This window comes from Phoca vitulina, unplaced genomic scaffold, assembly GCF_004348235.1.
Source record: "Phoca vitulina isolate PV1807 unplaced genomic scaffold, GSC_HSeal_1.0 scaffold83, whole genome shotgun sequence".
In the NCBI taxonomy this organism is placed as follows: Eukaryota; Metazoa; Chordata; class Mammalia; order Carnivora; family Phocidae; genus Phoca; species Phoca vitulina.
In genome coordinates, this window is record NW_022589786.1 from 194,710 (window position 1) to 213,539 (window position 18,830).

Sequence of the window (18,830 nt, forward strand, 5' to 3'; positions counted from 1 at the left end):
TAAGTATATGAAACACCTAACAAAATCATTTTAGGCCAAAGAGATATTTTCTTATCTAAGTTTATTTTAACCATTTATGTGATCACAAAAGAGTCTTTAAATTCTTATTTTTTGGGGGCGCCTGGGTGGCTCAGTCGTTAAGCGTCTGCCTTCGGCTCAGGTCATGATCCCAGGGTCCTGGGATCGAGCCCCGCATCGGGCTCCCTGCTCCGCGGGAAGCCTGCTTCTCCCTCTCCCACTCCCCCTGCTTGTATTCCCTCTCTCGCTGTGTCTCTCTCTGTCAAATAAATAAATAAAATCTTAAATTCTTATTTTTTGGGAATCACAAGGTATAAAGCAATGAATGGAAAAATATGCTTAGTAAAACAAGGGAAAATAAGTGGTTACTGTTCAATCTCTTAGTCTCTAAGCCCACAAAGTTCTCACAGAACTCCATGTTTTACACCTGCAACTCTTTAAACCAGCAACATCTTTACCCACCTGGCTAACTTCTATTCTTTCTTCAAAATTCAGCTAACTTGTTATCAATTCTAAGAAGCATTCCAGATATCATTCCAAGTGCATTAGGTGACACCCCACATGCTCCCCCAGTATGCACTATCCCCTTCTGTAAAGTGACACATCAAAATTATATGGTTGCTCACCCATTAAGCTACAACTTCCTTGAGTGCGAGGAAAGTAGACACTCAACAAATGTTTGCGTAAGAAAAAATGCATGAGAGGAAGAATTAACCAGTGTATACTACATGAGGGCACTGACAATCATCAAACAAAACCAGAAGGATGTCTGAGAGTCACCGCTTTCACTCATCTTATCTGAGGCAGGACATTATCTAAATGTGTCTGAATATTTTTCTGCATTCTTCCATCAGCAATCATGGCCCATGATTCTATATTCTTAATAAGTGACTGCATTAGGGGAGAGGGAGAACAAGGATATAGGGAATGAGAAGAGTGGGGAGCCTAGAAAGGAATCATTTCCTCCAAAGTAAAATCACTTCCAAATCTTAGCAATGATAATAAATTAACATTTATTTATTGAGGATTCCCGTAACATACACTGTGCTAAGGATGTCCTAGTATTACTTCTTTTCTTCCTCACAACATGCCTAAGCGCTAGGCCTGCCTGAGGGAAAAGATGTTCAGTCATATAACTGGGAAGGGGCAGAAGCTTGGATTGACTAGCTGATTCCATAAACTCATATTAAATTTCAACCACTACACTATGTGGTTCCAGTGTCACTGAACCATTCCAGCAAGGAAGCTCCCTTGTCTTCATGCTAAAATCTGTCCTCTAACTCTAGTAATAACAACTATAAAAGGACCTCCAAAAGATTAGGGTTATTATTCTATTGTTTCCTAGTAATATTTTTTACAACAAACACATCTTCAGACTTTGAGTTCTATTTGAGAAAGTAAATTTCCTGATGAAATTTTACTCTATTTCCATCTTAGAAAGCAACACTGAAGTCAGATGGCCATCAAACTGTCACTGTGTTATTGGTATAGCTGCACTAGAGAACATGGCCATAGTCAAGAGGCTACTCTCCCACACTGTACTGAACTTACCACCCAGTACCTGGAAAAACAACCAGACAGTTATGGAACTCTGAACCCTTTCCTGATCAACCCCTACCTCCCCATATCCCCTTTACTCTCCAGAAAGGGCTATGTTATGCATATTTGTTCACCCTTTTCCCAAATAAAGGGAGCACCAGGGTCAGATGCATATAATTTACAGAGCCCAGGGCAAAATGCAAATGTAGGGCCCTTTGCTCAAAACCAAGGAAAGGATGCTGTTAAAGACAGTAATATATTAAACTCTTCTATGTTCTTCTGAGACCTCACTCTTTACTTGTCATGGGGCTTTTATTTACTACTTAAGGTCATTCTAAGTAAAGAAAAATTAAAATATGAAATTATTAGCAATGCCAAATATCTCATAGTGATCCCTACCAAAAATTTCTTTGATCCATCAGCTGGCAACCTGAGTAAGACATCCTGAAATTTTGTTGAAAGCAAAGAATTAGAAATACCTGACTTGCAGGGGCACCTGGGTGGCTCAGTTGGTTAAGCATCTGCCTTTGGCTCAGGTCATGATCCCAGGGCCCTGGGATCGAGCCCTCCATAGGGCTCCCTGCTCAGTGGGGAGCCTGCTTCTCCCTCGCCCTCTGCTGCTCCCCCTGCTTGTGCTCTCTCTCTCTCAAATAAATAAAATAAAATCTAAAAAAAAAAAAAAAAACCTGACTTGAAAAATCTATTACATATAGATTTGTCATTCATTTTCTCACAACCAAGATTTATCAAATTATTATTAATTATATCTGTTGCTCTTTCAGTTAGTGGTCTCTTGTATAACATGATATGCTCAGGAAGAATGGAAAATCTGAATTATCATTCATTTCACTACATTTTTCCAATATAATTTTAAAAGTAAAATATTTTTATTTTATATGCTTTAAATACATATTGATATATGTTTGGAGCTGCAGACTTATCATTCTTATCATATGACTTATGTATAAACTCCCCATCATATAACTTAATTGGCAAAGCCAGTAATGGTTGTCAAGTCATTTAGTTAAGTCAGACTTACCTTCAATTAGAAAAAAAACTAACTTTATTTTTGAGTTAAAATAAACATTTTAATATGTTTTATAAACTATAAAACCATGGAGAAATAAATTCACAGAGATTATATTAAATGGTAGATTACTAAAAGTAATAAGGTCAAGATTATTATGGTATAGGTCTAATGTAATAAATGTATATTATAATGTGTTATAAAAATATTAATCAATATGCTCTTTCTTATTACTTAATTTGTAATAAAGGCAATATTTTGTGTGACTAAATAATGTGTTAGTCATTATTTAAGGAATATTATAAATTATGTGTTTATGCATCAAACTTCAGTGTTTGGCTTTGAGGAATAATTAAATAAGAATTATTTCTAAAACTAAGAAATAGGGGTGCCTGGGTGGCTCAGTCAGTGAGGTGGCTGGCTCTTGATTTCAGCTCAGGTCATGATCTCAGGGTCCTGGGATTGAGGCCCATGTTGGGCTCTGTGCTCAGCAGGGAGTCTGCTGGAGGTTTCTCCCTCTCCCTCTGCCTCTGCCTCTGCCCTTCTCCCTGCTCTCTCTCTCTCCTTCAGATAAATAAACAAATCTTTAAAATAAATAAATAAAATAAAAAAGAAATAACTCTAGTAATTTAATTATATATTATGATCAAAACCTACATATGTGGTAATTAAAGAGAAAGGTATATACAGCACAGTTAAAAACCACTGGGCACCTGGGTGGCTCAGTTGGTTAAACGTCTACCTTTGGCCCAGGTCATGATCCCAGGGTCCTGGGATCAAGTCCCGCATTAGGCTCCCTGCTAAGCTGGGAATCGCTTCTCCTCTCCCTCTGCCCTTCTCCCCTGCTTGTACTCTCTCTCATGCTCTCTCTCTCAAATAAAATCTTTAAAAAATAATAAAATAAAAATAAAATTGCACACCTTATAAAAACTGTTAAGCAGATAGCATATATTTTTTCTTATTGAGAGACTGAAAATATAGAATGAATATCATTTAAGGTTAATATATTAAATGAATATCAGTTGTTAAGATATTAAAAGATATTCATTATTCCATAAGATGAAATAAGATAATTGACTAAATGGAATAAAGATTTTGTGATAAGATTTGATATAAAAGTTTTAACTAACATATTAAATAAAACACACTAAATCTGAAATAAATCATATAAGATTTTATCTCTGGATTTTAGCCAAGGTATCTTAAGCATTTCTTGTAGCCTTTTTTTTTTAATTAACTTATAATGCATTTGTTTCAGGGGTACAGGTCTGTGATTCATCAGTCTTTATATAATACCCAGTGCTCATTACAACACAGAGCTTTTAAGTATTTTATTTACATTTAAATGAATCTGCATCATTAACATCTTTAGTTTTGGCTACTTATAGATGCCTTCCTGTCCAAGTAATATCACATCCTACACATGAAAACTGAGAATCGTTCAATAATAATTGCTTAGATTCCAGGATTCCTCATAGGAATGTATGTTCCACAAAAGTAGGGATCTTTGTTTTGCTTACTGATATATCTCAAGTGCATAGAGTATACCTGACATTTGGTAGGCAGTCAAAAGGAGTGCACTTGTGATGAGCACCAGGTGCATGGAAGTGCTGAATCACTAAATTGAACACCTGAAACTAATATTACACTGTACGTTAACTGGAATTTAAATAAAAACTTTTTAAAAATTTGTTGAAAGGAGAAAGGATGTCTTTAAATAGTCGATTTGTTATTTCTATGGGATTAATTCTTAGCAGTGAGATCCTGGTTCTCCAGGGTTATAATTTATTTACATTTTAGATTAATAGAAATAACCGTATTTTTTAAAAGTTTGTACCAATCTATCTACAAAGCTCTATCAATCTATAGTCCTTTCAGCAATGAATTAGTTTTCCCACATCCTCATAAACACTTGGTATTTTCACTCATTTTAAAATTTTTTTGCTAACCCAATAAGCAAAAAAAAAAAAAAACCAATCTCATTGTGGCTTAAATGTTTTTCTTTTTTTTTTTAGATTTTTATTTATTTTTATTTGAGAGAGAGAGAATGAGAGAGACAGCACATGAGAGGGGGAGGGTCAGAGGGAGAAGCAGACTCCCTGCCGAGCAGGGAGCCCGATGTGGGACTCGATCCAGGGACTCCAGGATCATGACCTGAGCCGAAGGCAGTCGCTTAACCAACTGAGCCACCCAGGCGCCCTTAAATGTTTTTCATTACTCATTAATGATAGTCATTATCTTTAAATATATTAGCTATTTTTATATTTCAGCAAATTATCTTTCATGTCATGTTCCATTTCTTAATGTTTTCAAAAGCAGTCTTATTATTAAGGTTTTATATATTTAGGTGCTACAAATCTTTGTCTGCCTATATTTTTAGTCTTATTTTGTTTACAATTTATTTTGTGATACATGCTGCAGTGTGAATGGTACTTCTCTACTCCCCTTTCCTCTCTCTCTACATTCCCTTCTCTTGGGTTTTCAGGACTGAATCTTTGGTTAGATGGAGAATACAGACAATGATTGTGTGGGGGTAAATAATTCATAAAAACTATGTTATACAAGATTATCAGTATTATCAAGGAAAGTTTTATCTTAGCTCTTTTCAGAACTTTAAGCACTTAAGACCTCCACCAGCAAAGCAGAACTGAACCTGAAATTACCCCACCCCAACCCATCTACCCTATTCCATGGAGGAAAAAAGGCAGGTGAAACTGATTGACTGGATGCTGGAGGGTTGCAGAGGATAAAAAGAAAGTGAAAGAAGTGAGGGGTATGTGACAAAGAAGAATAGGGAGGTAGAGCAGAAAAAGGGGTGATGTTCTTATTGTCCTACAAGGAGACATACAGATGTTGATCAACTCTAGCTGTTGATTTTCTTCATAAGCTTAAGTGTGCTTGTTTAAAACTTAAGGCTAACCATTAAGAGTTAGGACATATTATTTCCAAACCATTTGGAGGGAAAAAGGAACAAAGAGAACCAAATCACATAAAAAGCAGTAAAGAAAAAGAAACACCAAGAAAGCATACAAAAGAAAACCATAAAATATAATTGCTAGACCATATTCTAATATATCATCAATCATGATAAATTGCCATGGGTTAAATTCATGTATTAAAAGACAAAGATTTTCATACTGGGGAAACATTACAGCCATATATGATCTTTTTCAGAGATCCAAGTATAATGAAACAACTCAGGAAAGTTAAAAATAAAGAAAGGCAAAAGTTATTTAAAACAAATGCTAACAAAAGATAGCAGATATAGTTTTCCATAATGGCTGCACCATTTTGCATTCTCACAAACAATGTACAAGGGTTCCATTTTCTCCATATCCTCACCAATACTTGTTGTCTTTTGTTCTTTGATAATAGCCATCCAGACAGGTGTGAGGTGATCTCACTGTGGTTTTGATTTTCATTTCTCTGATGATTAGTGACACTGAACATTTTTTCATACAATTGTTGGCCATTTGTATGTCTTCTTTGGAGAAATGTCTGTTCAAGTCCTTAGCCCATTTTTTTTTATATCTAAACTATATTTTTTATTAACATATAATGTATTGTTTCAGGGGTACAGGGGTCTGTGATTCATCAGTCTTACACAATTCACAGCACTCACCATAGCACATACCCTCCCCAGTGTCCATCACCCAACCACCCCATCCCTCCCACCCCCCTCCACTCCAGCAACCCTCAGTTTGTTTCCTGAGATTAAGAGTCTCTTATGGTTTCTCTCCCTCTCTGGTTTTGTCTTGTTTCATTTTTCCCTCCCTTCCCCTATGATCCTCTGTCTTGTTTCTCAAATTCTTCATATCAGTGAGATCATATGATAATTGTCTTTCTCTGATTGACTTATTTTGCTTAGCATAATACCCTCTAGTTCCATCCACATCATTGCAAATGGCAAGATTTCAATTTTTTGATGGCTGCATAATATTCCATTGTGTGTGTGTGTGTGTGTGTGTGTGTGTGTATATATATATATATATATATATATACCACATCTTCTTTATCCATTCATCTGTTGATGGACATCTAGTCTCTTTCCATAGTTTGGCTATTGTGGACATTGTTCCTTAGCCCATTTTTAAATTGTTATTAGTTTTTCTGTTACTCAGTTGTAAGAGTTCCTTGTATATTTTGGAGATTAATCCCTTATCAAATATGATTTACAAGTATTTTCTCCCATTCCATAGGTTGCCCTTTCACTTTGTTGATTATTTCCTTTGCTAAAATATTTGTTAAGGGAGTATATTTCAGGGGTGCCTGGGTGGATCAGTCAGTTAAGGGTCTGTCTTCAGCTCGGGTCGTGATCCCAGGGTCCTGGGATCAAGCCCCACATTGAGCCCCACATCAAGCCCCACATCGGGCTCCCTGCTCAGCGGGGAGCCAGCTTCTCCTTCTCCTCCCCACTTGTGCTGCCTGTTGCTATCTCTGTCTCTCTCTCTCTCTCAAATAAATAAATAAAATCTTTAAAAAAGAGAGAGTACATTTCATGTTAAGTAGATCTCATATTAAGTAGATCTATTCTTACCACAATAATATAAATTAAAAAAAAAAAAGAATAGCAGGTATAGTAACATTAATATGAGATAAAATAAATTCAGGATAAAAATCACTAAAGGGTGACAAAGATGGATATTTCATATTAATGAAATATAAAATCTATTAAAACTTGAAGGTCATGGATATTTGTATTCCTGACAGCCTTTGAAATCAAAATCTTATAAAAAATACAAATAAAAATTGACTCACAACCACAGTAAGAAATTTTTAACACATGTATATTTAAAAATTAATTCACAAGGGGCGCCTGGGTGGCTCAGTCATTTAAGCATCCAACTCTTAATTTCGGCTCAGGTCATGATCTCAGGGTCCTGGGATCAAGCCCCTGGTTGGGCTCCATGCGTAGCAGGGAGTCTGTTTCTCCCTCTGCCCTCCCTCTGCTTGTACTCTCTCTCTCTGTTTCTCTCCCCCTCTCAAATAAATAAATAAAATTTTTAAAAACTAATTCACAAATGAGGATATAGAGAATTTGTGATACACAATTAAATTGCTTAATCTATAAATTGTTATAAAACTTTGTATCCAACAAACAGAACATGTGTTCTTTTCAAATACACAGAGCAGTCACAAAAATTTACCATGTATTAAAAAATAAAGGAAATGTTGACAAATTTCCAAGGCAGAGTCATGCAACCATATTAATTGATTGTAATCCAATAACATGCTATTAAAATCCAATAACATAAAATCCAATTAAAATTTAAAAGTTAATATGAAAAGGTCAGCAACCCAAAAGGACAAAAGGTCAGTAGCAGTTCCAAAGTATCAATCAGAAAAACCTAAGTCTTCTAAATAACTTTTGGATTAAAGAAGAAATCAAACGGAAGTTTATTTTTTATTTTATTTTATTTTTTTTTTTTGAGAGAGAGAGAGTACAAGCGGGGAGGGAGATAATCTTATGCAGGCTCCATGCCTGATGCGGGGCTCCATCTCACGGCCCTGATATCATGACTTGAGCCAAAATCAAGAGTCGGATGCTTAACTGACTAAGCCACCCAAGTGCCCCTCAAATGGAAGTTTAAAAATATTTAGAAAAAAATTAATGTAACAGACCTATATATTTAAGTGCAGGAAAGATTCCTAAGCAAATGCAAGGTCTTAGGAAGTGGGGTAGAGGAAAAGGCAGAACAGATGAATATTTAATGAACATGTCTGCTACATAGCCACACTGATACTCAGGAAAAAAATGCACCTATTGGGAAAAAAAATTGCTCAGAACAAGTGACTAAGCTTCCATCTCTGGAAGCTAAGCAACAACAAAATAAACCAAAGAAAGAAGACAGAAATTAACAAAACAAACAAAAAATAGATGAAGTTGACAATAACAAATATATTAGCAGAATTATCAATAAAATCAAAAGCTGATTCTTTAAAAAGACTAATACAGTATACAAAATAAAGGTTACTAAGTTTAAAAAAGGAAAAAAGGAGAGAGAAAAAAATATAAGCAACCTAAGAACTGAAAAAGGAACATAACTACAAATATAGAAATTTTTAAAACTCAAAAAAAAGCTCTGTCCAACTTAATATCAATAAACTTGATAATCTAGCAGAAATTAATTTAGACTTAAATCAGAATGTTAAAATGGGACATTTTCTTTTCAGTTTTGATGGAGGTTCTAAAAGGCAAAAACTAAAAGAACAGAAGCAAATACTCCAAATCGCCAAAGTGAGGTGCTAAATGACTTGTGCAGAGCCTGCAATAGATGTTTCTTATCTGCAGCCCAATACCAAAGAGAGGCTTTGAAAGGGTTGAAGTTGTTAGAAATTAAAGGGTGTTGGTTCACTGGCAGTTCCTCCTCCCACTCCATGGGGAAAAGTGTGTCCCCTGCAATCTAGAACACACAGTGGACTGCTACCTGATCACCCTTGAAAATAGATTTGAGTTGCAAAACTAAGAAGTTACTGCTTTCTTGCCAATGGCAGATTAAAGATGCATAATTCCTGGAGACCAAATGGGAAACCCGAAGTAGGACTGTCGCAGAGGACCATGCTCTCCCTGAGCTTATGGGGAGAGTCTTTCCTGGCCTCTCCCAGCTCCTGGTTGTGGCCGTCAATCCTTGGTGTTTCTTAACTTGTGGTTGCCTCACTGTAATTCCTGCTTCTGCCGTCACATAGCTCTCCCTGTGTGTCTCTATCTTCTCCTCTTATGGACACCAGTCATATTGGATTAGGGTCTGCCTTAATGAACTCATCTTCAGTGAATAACATTTGCAAAGATCTTATTTATGAATAAGGTCACATTCACAAGGCTCAAGAGTTGGAACTTCAACATATCTTTTGGGGAGGACACAATTCAGCCCGTACCACCACCTAAAAGAGCATCTGCTGGGGAAAGAAAGAGATCTAACAGATCATGTAACCCAGCTGAGAACAAGATTCTCCCTTAGTCAAGAGAGGTGCACCAGGGGGCCCTGCAGCAACATCTCTAAAATGCCTACAAAGCACCCTGGGACAAAGTTCCTCTAGCAGAGGACATACTTGTCCTGCAAGTATGACTCTCCTACCCCTATCCTTCCTCCACTTTGCAGGAGACAAAACTACACAGAGAAATGGGAGCAGAGGAAAAGAGGAAGAAAGCAGGGGAACTAGAGAAGCGACCAGCCCTCCTTGGTCCTGAAGGCTGGCTGAAGCAGGCCTAAGTTAGGGAGAAACCAAGCTTTAAGTTGGACTGAGGCCCAGCATTTGTTTGTATTTTAATTATTACAACAGTCATGACATATACATTCTGAAATGAAACTGCTCTTGTAACTGAAAGGGAAAAGATTTCTGAGAATGAGTAGAAAAAATATGGGACCAGGGACAATGAAGAACTAGACCCACAGAATGGTTTTGGGTGGGAATATGTTGGTTTTGATTATATGCTGTAAGTTCCAATTTTGAATACTCCAGCAACATATGCCATTTTACAAACTGGCTCAAGAGAAAGTTGAGATCCTGTCGAGCTTTATAATCCCAGAATAAATTGAAAATATTTCCAAAGAATTGGTTTATATTTTACATAATTTTTTAATTAAAAGCAAATTTTCAGCTGTGAAAAATTAAAGTGCTGAGATACTAATGGTGAGTCATAACATATAAGATGTAGAGTGTCTTAAAATTCAAGGTCGATTCAGTGTGTAACCTCCCCAGTCTGCAGGCAGCACAGTATGACACTGGAGCATAAATGGAGATCATACAGCCTTTGATTTCACAACCAGCAGAACACACACTGTACAACCTTCCAATAATCCAGTTATTCAGTCAGCATATTTCTCGCTCAGGAAGCCCAAATCTTACTAGTGTGTTTATGAAAACAAACATAACCTATGTTAAGATGGTTAGATAGGAAGATTAAAGACTTCTAGCCTAAGAGGCTCTGACAGTCAAGTTTTATGTCTAGAAACAAACCATGGAAGTTCAGCATCTAATGACATGCAAAAGCAGGAAAAGGAAACTTGTTTGATGTCCACTAGAGAGCTGCTCTGTAAAAACTCATTCCCCACTCATATACTATACCCTTTCATTATAAAAAGCATAATGTGGCTGAAATAAGTTTAAACAGCAGTACATTCACACTCATACAATAGTCCCGAGAAACTGCCAGTATTCATAACCACCCTTGTGCTTTTTAGTTCCCTCCAGAATACTGAAGATCAATTCCAATGTTTTCCTCTAGATAGACTCAAGTTGGTAGGTTGGAACCTTATCAGAAGAGCCATGTGGCACCAAAATGTTTCCTAGAAGGGCTCTCATTTCCAAGAGGATGAATTTCATTGTAACCCAGGATCCGTCAATGATTCAGAGTACTGTGGTTTCAAAATGATTAATATGTAAGAGTTGTAACAATATGAGTCATATAAAGGGGAAAAGGTGTGAGGAAATAAAAACATTATAGGAAAGTACATCACAAATTTGTGAACATGATTAGTCATGAATAAGAGAGTATATAGGGTGCACAACCCTGGTTATTCACATTTTCTCTTCATCTGGCAAATGCAGATTACTAATCTCAGAGGATACACATAATGAATCACAAATGAAAATCATCATGGGTTTTACTTTGCATTATTCACTCAAAAGACATTTGTTGAACTCCCAATACGAGCCAGGAATTGTGCTAGGTGCATAATTAATAGATAAATGGATAGATGATAGGTAGGTAAGTAGATAGATAGACAGACAGATAGACAGATAGACACTCCTGACCCTAAGAACTACCGAATCAGGAAAGTCATCAAACAAGTAAACATTTTTTACTGACTAAAAATCCAAAGACAAAACCAAGTATTCAGAACATGGAATTTGGGAACTCCCCCGGGGAGATTTTTGTGCCCATTCTATTAAATTGGATTAGATTTTGATATATTTATAGCACTCAGGGTCAATTTTTTCCCCTGAAGCACAAAATAATATTAAGTTCTTCAGTTCCTCAGTGATAACTTATTGCAAGTTAGTTATGTGAATTTAAAATACTCCCTCATTCTTAATCTCAGGAAACGAACTGAGGATTGCTGGAGTGGTGGGGGGTGGGAGGGATGGGGTGGCTGGGTGATGGACATTGGGGAGGGTATGTGCTATGGTGAGCGCTGTGAATTATGTAAGACTGATGAATCATAGACCTGTACCTCTGAAACAAATAATACATTATATGTTAAAAAAAAAAAAAAAAGCAGATACTAGGAAGGGAAAAATGAAGCTGGGGAAATCGGAGGGGGAGATGAACCATGACAGACTATGGACTCTGAGAAACAAACTGAGGGTTTTAGAGGGGAGGGCGTGGGGGAGATGGGTTAGCCTGGTGATGGGTATTAAGGAGGGCACATATTGAATGGAGCACTGGGTGTTATACGCAAACAATGAATGAAAACAAACATAACCTATGAACACTACATCAAAAACTAATGACGTAATGTATGTTGACTAACATAACATAATAAAATAAAATTTAAAAAAAAATAAAAAATAAAATAAAATACTCCCTCATCTTGTTTGCCTCTAAAATGGCAGGATATGGCGGGGGGGGGAAGCACATCTTTTATGAATGTTGTTTGGCATAGTTAAAATGGCAAATTTCTAGCAAACATGTAACTTGTTAAGTGTGCAAAATCCTAGATGGCTAAAAAGCATGATGAATTATGTCTCCCTTTTCAAAGCTGGTACACAGAACACTAATTTATCCCTAACTTAGGTGACCATGGCAGCTAAGGTCATTTAGAACAAGAACTGTACCTTCATTCAACATGACAGACCCTGCAACACTTAGCCCATGCCTTATGTATAATAGGTACTTGGTAGATATTGGTTGCATTGAGTGGTAGAAGCCCAATACTAAGAGATCATGTGATTGTATTGATTAAAGTGGTATTTCCCAGATTAAAAAAAAAAAAAAAAACTAGTTCTTCAGGGTTTCCATTTATTTTATTCATTCGTTTGTTCCTTTGTTAATATGTTCATTTATTCAATCCACTGAGCAAGTACCTACTACATGCAAAATGAAGTGCTGTGTATTGTGAAGGAAACAAAGACCAATCATACAGGAATCCTGTCCTCAAGAAGTCCATAGTACAATAACACATCTGTAGCATTTACATACATATTTCAAATACAAGACACACCTTAATCCCACATGAAAGGTAGACACCTGTACTGACTATATGGTAGCAACTAGCCCTATGGGCCACTGAGCACTTGAAATTTGTCTCATACAGTAAGTGTAAAGTACACACTGGATTTTGAGGACAATATGAAAAAAGCAATGTAAACTATTTCATTAAAATGTTTTATATTGAGGGGCGCCTGGGTGGCTCAGTCGTTAAGCGTCTGCCTTCGGCTCAGGTCATGATCCTAGGGTCCTGGGATCGAGCCCCGCATCGGGCTCCCTGCTCGGCGGGAAGCCTGCTTCTCCCTCTCCCACTCCCCCTGCTTGTGTTCCCTCTCTCGCTGTGTCTCTCTCTGTCAAATAAATAAAATCTTTAAAAAAAAAAAAATGTTTTATATTGATTATATGTTGAAATTATAATATTTGGCATAAATAAAATGTTTAAATAAAATATTAAAACTAAATAAAACATTTAATGTATTTTATTAAGTAAAATACTAAAATTACTCAATCTTGGGGCACCTGGGTGGCTCAGTCATTAAGCGTCTGCCTTCGGCTCAGGTCATGATCCCAGGGTCCTGGGATCCAGCCCCACATCGGGCTCTCCGTGCCGCGGGAAGCCTGCTTCTCCCTCTCCCCCCGCCCCCGGCTTGTGTTCCCTCTCTCGTTGTGTCTCTGTGTGTCAAATAAATAAATAAAATCTTTTTAAAATAAATACATAAATAAAATTACTCAATTTTTTTAACATTTTAATGTGACAACAAAAAATGTAAAATTACACATGTGATTCACATTATATTTCTATTGGACAGTGCTAATATGGATAAGGAATTATAGATGTTTAGAAATCTTAGCAATTGGGGCACCTGGGTGGCTCAGTTGTTAAGCGTCTGCCTTCGGCTCAGGTCCTGGGATGGAGCCCCGCATCGGGCTCCCTGCTCCATGGGAAGCCTGCTTCTCCCTCTCCCACTCCCCCTGCTTGTGTTCCCTCTCTCACTGTCTCTCTCTCTGTCAAATAAATAAAATCTTAAAAAAAAAAAAAAGAAATCTTAGCAATTACTTCCAGCATTGAGGGGGTGGGAGCAGAAGGTCAAAGGAGACTTTGGAGGAGTCTAGCATTTGAGCTGAGTTACTTTCTCAAGATTAGACCTATATGAGAAATGCAGGCAGAGGTTTCAGGAGGAATGAATGAATTTGACATCATCCATGACCACTGCAACAACCTGATCAAGATCTAGCTTTGTCCTATTTGAGGGGCTCCAGATTGATTTCAACATATTTACTTCCCACCTTCCACTTATTTATATGCTTTCCCAACTTCAGAGCACTCTCATTAAGTCACCTTTCACATTTGGTATTTGTACTATTGCCATAGATACTATGGCATAGACTATTTCCTTCATCTTAGGGAGGAAAAAACAAAATTTAGGATATTATCAGTAAAACACTGAGGTCACAAGGCCAGTAAGTAGTGAACCTAAGATTAAAAAGCAATATTTCTGAGTACTTTTCCTTAGGCTCTTGTTTTGTTTTGTTTTTTAAGATTTTATTTATTTATTTGACAGAGAGAGACACAGTGAGAGAGGGAACACAAGCACGGGGAGCAGGAGAGGGAGAAGTAGGTTTCCCACTGAGCAGGGAGCCCAATGTGGGGCTCGATCCCAGGACCCTGGGATCATGACCTGAGCCGAAGGCAGACGCTTAATGACTGAGCCACCCAGGCACCCAGGCTCTTTCTTGTATATCATACTGCCTCCCTCTTACAGGATCCTTCTCTCTGAAGCCACCTTGTAACCAATCCAATATCCCAGGAGTTCTCCATGTGGACTCTACCTTGGACCCAAGCACCTGCAGGGAACCCCAGATCCTACAGTGGCCCCAGGCAACCCTGAGACAAACCCAAGCTGCAGGTCCAAGGCAACTACATCCAAGGAATAAAAGAAGGAAAAATATTGGCCTTGAGGGTTTATTACATACCAAGCACTGTGCTTAGCACTTTATTTCCCTTATCTCATTTACATTTCATAGCAATCTTTGGGAATAAATATTATTAAACTGTTTCAGGATTGGAGATTGCCCACAACACTTCATAATGCTGACATTAACTAATCATCATTATTCTCAAAATCTCACCCTGTTTTCCTGGGCTCATGGAATCCTCCTGGCAGATAATCCTAAGTATCCCCTTGTTATTAATGCCTATAAAATCTGAACTATAGTTTCATAGTCCAAAATGGTTAACTACCTCATCCACTTGAATGCATAACAATAGCATCACCTTACATTTATTACCATCTAACTATAAGCTAACCAATATACCAAGGATTTTCTATGATCCACATAACTACACCATGAAGAAGGTTCTATTATTTTTCCCATTTTATAGATGAGCAAACAGTTTTAAAAAGGTTAAGTGACTTGCCCAAGGTCGGGTGATGGTATATGGCAGAACTGAGATTCAAACACTTCACCACCTGTCTCCAAAGCCCAAGTTCTCTACCATTGTATTATATTGATTCCCATTATTCCTCAAAGCCCTGACCAAACTGAGAGCCACTGAAAAAGACGATAAGATCCATACCAACTGGATAAATCTGCAGGAATGCCACTCCATGGTACAAGGATTGCTGAACAACAGGTTTATTGTCATCTTCCCACAACATTTACCAAGCAAAGTGGGACTGGATAGCCTCTGCTCCTTACTGGAATGGTTTGTTGATTTGGCCCTTACTATCTGAGGACTTTGGAATGAGTCTCCCTGGTTTGCTTTAGCACTTGTTCTGAAGACTATTTGCAACCATATAAATGGGCCTCTGAGTGTATGTTCATCTACATACAAAGAAACCAAGTGACTAGCTGCAGATCACACCACAGGTTAGTGACAAAGAAACTATTAGAATTAGGCCCCCAAGTTAATACCTGTTGCCCAGACTATAGGACAATATTGCTTCCACAAAGAGCAGAAGGCAATACCTCTGTCTCTGATCTACCATATGCTAGACAACCCTGACAATCTACTGTGGTTTCATGCCCCAACTGTTCTTATATTACCATCAGCCCTGATGATTGCACAGGGAATGAATTTTGTGATAATGACATGTTCCAGACGTAGGATAAGATAAGTAATTCACACCACCCCTATACATGGGTTACGGCTTCATGGGCTAGCAGGGGAGTTATCACACTTACTATGACTCCACACACATTTCTGCTGACTCAGAAATGGTTGTAAAATATAGACTAGCACACTGGAACATAGCAGTTTTTGAAACTCCCTCAGGGAGTCTTTGTTCCTAAATCAATGCTCACGTGCAAGTGTATGCTTGTATATGTGTGTACAAAATGCACTGGTTTGTGTTATACAATAAGTCACATGGAAATCACTCTAGGATAATCCCATGTAATTGCTAATGTGATATTAAAACAGTGCTGATTTCATAGTGCTGTTTATTTGGCTTAACTTTCTCGTATCATTATGTTTGTTTTTTTTTTAAATAAAAAGCTCTAGTGAAATTTATGGCCATAGCTGGCTTCTTACTCTGTATCTGTGATGCATGTAACACTGCAATTTACATTTACCTGATTTTCCACGAAGCTAGACATTTACCAGTACTTCAACAGACCTGACTACTTTTTCAGAGAGTAAATAGGTAATAGCTATTACTTAAGCCCTTCTTGTAGAACTATAATAATAATTGTTTTAACCATAATTACTATAGCTTGTGTTTACTGAGTATTTACCAGGTACCAAGCACTGTGAGAGGCACTTCACACATTTCTCAAAATAAGCTTATTTCGATGTCATTAATAGCCATATATCAGTAATAAGAAAATAGAGACCTTATAAGTAGTAGTCCCAGCTCATAAAGTCAAGATCTCTAACTCCAGAAAACAAATTTTTAATCAATATGCAAAATTTTCAAGAAGGTCAAGGACATGTTATTTAGTCTCTTATAAACAGGTATTAGGGGAAATGAATTTATGGACTTAAAATGTTTTAAAATATAATTGAAAAGAATTTCTATTTGGGCCTGAGCTGTGCTCCATCTTGAAGATCCATAATTGCTACATTAAATACAGTTTGACTTGTTCGCACACAGCAGTAAAATATAACAAACACACACACATCAAAAGTTAAGGTCATCAAATTAAAACACATACTGTGAAAGTTTCTGAGTTTATGGTTCTAATTATATAGTTCACAAATAACTTCTGAATTTCAGCCACTTGTTGAAAGAAAAAACAAACATGTAAATATCAACCTACCACGTCTAGCTTATGTTAGAACTGTAGCACCATTTACCAGGAGGACCATGTAAGGGCATTTATGCTTGTGTTTGAACACACATATGTGCATTTACATAGGCTATATTTATAATCATAATAAGTCATGACTATGTTTTCCCAGATCTGTAACTATAAAATGCAACCACTCAACTGACAGCCAAATCTGCAGCACAGATGTGACCCAAAGTGGGCAGAATAGTGTTAACTTCGTTGTCCTTTTAACTTGCAAGACTCTTACTTTTTTAAAAAATAAAGTTAAGTCTGATTCGGTAGTTTGTAATCCTTACCAAGCTTCTCTCAGTACAAACAGCTCCAAACTAAATTGCACAAAATTTTGAACATCCCTGTTTCCTCCAATAAATGTCTTCCCAGAAGTCCATTGATAATATGCATACAGTAATGTTCTATTTCCTTTTTTTTTTCAAATAGTTTCATATACATGAGTCTTATTGTGTTGCTTCTGTGATGTTAACTCTTGAAACTGTGGATGGATATTTGACCAGCTTATAAAATAAACAAATTAAACGTTCTCTGGGCTGCATCAAGAACCAGTGAGCTACTGTTCATTCCTAAGGGTAACTTTCAATGCAACATATTTAGATTGGATAAACTATTAGTCTCTAGGGTCCTGCCAAAGCATTCCACTTGGACTCCAGGCAATAAAAAAGAGGAGATAGTAAAGACCCTTTTGCCCTAATTTCCTGACGCCTCTGGCACCAATCTGGAGAGGTCTAAATGAACAGGCCGAATTCTCAAAGGATCTACACCATTGCCATGTTTCCAGTCCCTTTTTGTACATTTTTATGTCATGTCTTGATCTCAAATACTAAAGAATTTAACCACTTCAAACCACTTTTCCATCCAGTTCCTATGAGATCTTTCATATTCTTTTAACAGCAAACATCCTCAAAAAGCAACTAAATTTCTTCAAGTGTTTTGATTACATTGAAAAATTTTCCCAGAGATCACAGATTTATTTCACCAATCATACTCCTTGCTGTAATCTTCATATTGACTTCACAAAATAGACTGAGTATACCTATTTAAAAAATCATGCTGATAGTGCTAAAATCAAAACTCTTTGAACAAAACTGACCATCATACATCCTTGATTAATATCAGGATTCAGGCAACAGCACCAAAATAATTACATAGGACTTAATTCATACATTAATTTAACCAACAAATATTTCTTGGAGGATTATGTTTCATGCCTTATGCAATGTTCTGGAAACAGAAATAAATTACATATTTTCTTCTATATCTTCTAAAGATATATATAATAAAAAGTGATGTGTAAATAAACAAATGCAGTGAAGTGTTACAGGTTTTATGATTGATCTTTAGGATAAAATGAGATCCCAAAGGATAGAATAATCAGTTCTATATTTAAGGGAAGAAGAACAATATTATACAACTGTAACTGAAAGTAAAAAACATACACACAGCCAAATCTCCTCCAATTAGGAGCAGATTAAGAATCTGAAGTGGCCCAGTATAAGGAAAAACTATTATCTCAAAACTCTCGCCAATTCTTTGTATAAGGAAAAGAGGACATTAGAAGGTAACCCTGTTATCTATTTATACTAGTAATCCAATATCTTATGCAAGGCAAGACACAATATGGAATCCAAACATCAGAAAGGGGGAATGGAATGTTCTCTGCATGATGACATAAAGTGTTGCAGGCAGATAGCATTGACTTGAAAAAAAAAAATCTTTCTCTGCTTTAAAAAGGAATTAGGCTGTGTTATCTCTGAGAATTATGATTTGATCAAGGAAACGTGTGTGTGTGTGTGTGTGTGTGTG